We start from the raw sequence: 4,903 nt of genomic DNA, 5'->3' as shown, positions 1-4,903 counted from the left end.
CTGTAACGTTTCAGCCTGATTGGAAATTGTTTTCACACAAATGGATCCAGAATGATGTGAAATTGTGCTTCATGCAAGATAATTCTGGGTGCCATTTACAAACCATAAGTGCTAATGACTCCATTCCTTTTTGTGGTTGTAGGGGCTGTTGATTGGAGTATACCAAAACAAACCTGATCTCTCTAGGACATTCAGAAGCCAAGTTATAAGCCCACAAACGTGTAACTGGACTACTTCTTTAAATTGACACCAGATCCGGTGACCTTCGGGACATGGTTTGACCCCCTTAGGAAAGTGCTATCATCATGAAACGTTCAGATCACTTACAACTCAATAGATTCTACCTTCCTGTAACGTTTCAGCCTGATTGGACCTTGTTTTCACACAAATGAACCCAGAATGATGTGAAATTGTGCTTCGTGCAACATAATTCTGGATGCCATTTACAAACCATAAGTGCTAATGTCTCCATTCCTTTTTGTGGTTGTAGGGGCTGTTGATTGGAGTACACTAAAACAAACCTAACCTCTCTAGGATATTCAGAAGCGAAGTTATAAGCCCACAAAGGTGTAACTGGACTACTTCTTTAAAGTGACACCAGGCCCGGTGACCTTTGGGACATGGTTTTACCCCCTATAGGAATGTGCTATCATCTTGAAAATTTCAGATCACTTACAACTCAATAGATTCTACCTACTTGTAGCGTTTCAGCCTGATTGGACCTTGTTTTCACACAAATGGACCCAGAATGATGTGAAATTGTGCTTCGTGCAACATAATTCTGGGTGCCATTTACAAACCATAAGTGCTAATGACTCCATTCCTTTTTGTGGTTGTAGGGGCTTTTGATTGGAGTACACTAAAACAAACCTGATCTCTCTAGGACATTCAGAAGCCAAGTTATAAGCCCACAAATGTGTAACTGGACTACTTCTTTAAATTGACACCAGATCCGGTGACCTTTGGGACATGGTTTGACCCCCTTAGGAAAGCGCTATCATCATGAAACGTTCAGATCACTTACAACTCAATAGATTCTACCTTCCTGTAACGTTTCAGCCTGATTGGACCTTGTTTTCACACAAATGAACCCAGAATGATGTGAAATTGTGCTTCGTGCGACATAATTCTGGGTGCCATTTAAAAACCATAAGTGCTAATGACTCCATTCCTTTTTGTGGTTGTAGGTAGGGCTGCAACTAACGATTATTTTCATAATCGATTAATCTGTCGATTATTTTTTCGATTAATCGATTAATCGGTTTGTTATTGTTTAGCTATTTAACCTATACAAGTGATGGATGCATTTCAGTTAAGAACAAAAAAACATAAGAGAATTGTGCAGTTGACTGCAATCTATTTTATTGCACATGAACACAGTCAGCAGTATAAAATGAGCTAAACAGTGCAAAATATCAGTCCAGAATAATTTTTAGCATTAGCTGGAAGCCTGCTCCTTCCACCATGGATAGTGGCCTCATGTCTTTTACCAGCATGTTTAGAATAGAGTTTGTAAGTGGTATGAATTGCTGGGGGGTGAGTGTCTTCTTCCCCATGTAGTTGTCCATCGTTGCTTGTTTTTTTCTGCATAAGAAACACAAATAGACTGAAATAAGTACACATATAAAATAAAGCAGCACACACACTACAACACTAAATCAATATTATATTATTTGAATTAATTAACAATATACAGTGATCATTTATTTTGAGGGTTACGTTCTACAAAATAGCCCGCAACAGGAGATATTCAGAAAAAAAGTAAAACATTTTTACTATTAAAAAGCTCTAAGTAAGAAGCTCATGAGGTTTTTACTTTGAGTCGGGAGTGTTTAAATTAGCCAGAGAAATGTGAAAAATGTTTATTTTGTGTAATACTGTTTAAGAAACATGATAAAAATGTGTTGTGAGGCGTTTTACAGCGTTAGATAGTAAAACAGCCTTTTAATAGTAAAAAAATGACTTTTTCTGAATTTCTCCTGTATTTAAAAATTGAAAGTGTACAACTATGCCGCGTTATATTCACCTGGACACAGCTTGTCTGTATATTTTTCTCCGCGGAGTTGTCCTTTTTTGAATGAGGAACATAGTTATGGGTTTGTGCCGTTTTTCTCTTAACGAGAACATTCTTATAAACAGACGTGCTAAATTTGGCAAGCGCATGATACACAACACGGAGGAGATTCACGATTGCATCTAGTCAATCAGAAGTAGAACACCGCAGACTGACGCGGCAAAAAAACATGTTTAACATCCACTATAACGAACTCAGCTAAAACACTAAGTCCAGCTTGTTTATTTTCTGTTACTTACCGGGCTGGCTCTTCCAAATGACGGCTCACTTGACCGCGGTGCTCTTCCTCTGCTGCATCAGCCCCCACATGCTTTCGTCTCAAATGTGCTCCCATACTCGTGAGGTTTTTGTCCGGGGTTTCTCTTCAGTTTTGTCGCTTCTATTTTTCTTCCGTATTTCCTCTTGTTCCGCCATTTTCTCACAGCAAGATGAGCGTCAGTAACGTGATACGTCATGAAAACCGAGGGCACCCATTGGCTCATTTCTTCTTCTACGGCTCCACTGGTAGATCAGTGGCTCATTACTGCCACACACTGGCGGCAAATTTAACAGCTTGTAACCGATGTCAGATTGTGGTAAAAAATAGACTTTATGCGGTAAAATATGATTATTAAACAACTAATCGATGACTAAAAAAGTTGTTAACTATTTTAATAATCGATTATAATCGATTAAATCGATTAGTTGTTTCAGCTCTAGTTGTAGGGGCGGTTGATTGGAGTATACTAAAACAAACCTGATCTCTCTAGGACATTCAGAAGCCAAGTTATAAGCCCACAAATGTGTAACTGGACTACTTCTTTAAATTGTCACCAGATCCGGTGACCTTTGGGACATGGTTTGACCTCCTTAGGAAAGTGCTATCATCATGAAACGTTCAGATCACTTACAACTCAATAGATTCTACCTTCCTGTAACGTTTCAGCCTGATTGGACCTTGTTTTCACACAAATGAACCCAGAATGATGTGAAATTGTGCTTCGTGCAACATAATTCTGGGTGCCATTTACAAACCATAAGTGCTAATGACTACATTCCTTTTTGTGGTTGTAGGGGCTGTTGTTTGGAGTACACTAAAACAAACCTGACCTCTCTAGGACATTCAGAAGCCAAGTTATAAGCCCACAAAGGTGTAACTGGACTACTTCTTTAAAGTGACACCAGGCCCGGTGACCTTTGGGACATGGTTTGACCCCCTATAGGAATGTGCGATCATCATGAAACGTTCAGATCACTTACAACTCAATAGATTCTACCTTCTTGTAACGTTTCAGCCTGATTGGACCTTGTTTTCACACAAATGGACCCAGAATTATGTGAAATTGTGCTTCGTGCAACATAATTCTGGGTGCCATTTACAAACCATAAGTGCTAATGACTCCATTCCTTTATGTGGTTGTAGGGGCTGTTGATTGGAGTACACTAAAACAAACCTGTCTAGGACATTCAGAAGCCAAGTTATAAGCCCACAAAGATGTAACTGGACTACTTCTTTAAAGTGACACCAGGCCCGGTGACCTTTGGGACATGGTTTGACCCCCTATAGGAATGTACGATCATCTTGAAACGTTCAGATCACTTACAACTCAATAGATTCTACCTTCTTGTAGCGTTTCAGCCTGATTGGACCTTGTTTTCACACAAATGGACCCAGAATGAAGTGAAATTGTGCTTCGTGCAACATAATTCTGGGTGCCATTTACAAACCATAAGTGCTAATGACTCCATTCCTTTTTGTGGTTGTAGGGGCTGTTGATTGGAGTACACTAAAACAAACCTGATCTCTCTAGGACATTCAGAAGCCAAGTTATAAGCCCACAAATGTGTAACTGGACTACTTCTTTAAATTGACACCAGATCCGGTGACATTTGGGACATGTTTTGACCTCCTTAGGAAAGTGCTATCATCATGAAACGTTCAGATCACTTACAACTCAATAGATTCTACCTTCCTGTAACATTTCAGCCTGATTGGACCTTGTTTTCACACAAATGAACCCAGAATGATGTGAAATTGTGCTTCGTGCAACATAATTCTGGGTGCCATTTACAAATCATAAGTGCTAATGACTACATTCCTTTTTGTGGTTGTAGGGGCTGTTGATTGGAGTACATTAAAACAAACCTGATCTCTCTAGGACATTCAGAAGCCAAGTTATAAGCCCACAAATGTGTAACTGGACTACTTCTTTAAATTGACACCAGATCCGGTGACCTTTGGGACATGGTTTGACCCCCTTAGGAAAGTGCTATCATCATGAAAATGTCAGATCACTTACAACTCAATAGATTCTACCTTCCTGTAACGTTTCAGCCTGATTGGAAATTGTTTTCACACAAATGGACCCAGAATGATGTGAAATTGTGCTTCATGCAACATAATTCTGGGTGCCATTTACAAACCATAAGTGCTAATGACTCCATTCCTTTTTGTGGTAGTAGGGGCTGTTGATTGGAGTATACCAAAACAAACCTGATCTCTCTAGGACATTCAGAAGCCAAGTTATAAGCCCACAAACGTGTAACTGGACTACTTCTTTAAATTGACACCAGATCCGGTGACCTTCGGGACATGGTTTGACCCCCTTAGGAAAGTGCTATCATCATGAAACGTTCAGATCACTTACAACTCAATAGATTCTACCTTCCTGTAACGTTTCAGCCTGATTGGACCTTGTTTTCACACAAATGAACCCAGAATGATATGAAATTGTGCTTCGTGCAACATAATTCTGGGTGCCATAAACCATAAGTGCTAATGACTCCATTCCTTTTTGTGGTTGTAGGGGCTGTTGATTGGAGTATACTAAAACAAACCTGATCTCTCTA

General features: G+C 39.6%; 1 long non-coding RNA gene across 1 annotated transcript; it reads right to left on the bottom strand.

Moving 5' to 3' along the window:
• Nucleotides 1-1,337: 1,337 nt before the first annotated feature.
• Nucleotides 1,338-2,492, bottom strand: LOC139068830 (uncharacterized). The gene is made up of 2 exons (XR_011520086.1): nt 2,314-2,492; nt 1,338-1,584 (listed from the first exon to the last, which is right to left on the bottom strand). It is a non-coding gene; the product is annotated as an uncharacterized lncRNA (long non-coding RNA).
• Between the last annotated feature and the right edge of the window lie 2,411 nt (nt 2,493-4,903).

This window comes from Nothobranchius furzeri, chromosome 3, assembly GCF_043380555.1.
Source record: "Nothobranchius furzeri strain GRZ-AD chromosome 3, NfurGRZ-RIMD1, whole genome shotgun sequence".
NCBI classification, from domain to species: domain Eukaryota; kingdom Metazoa; phylum Chordata; class Actinopteri; order Cyprinodontiformes; family Nothobranchiidae; genus Nothobranchius; species Nothobranchius furzeri.
Note: the sequence above shows the minus strand (reverse complement) of the source record. Positions and strands in the feature narration are given on the sequence as shown.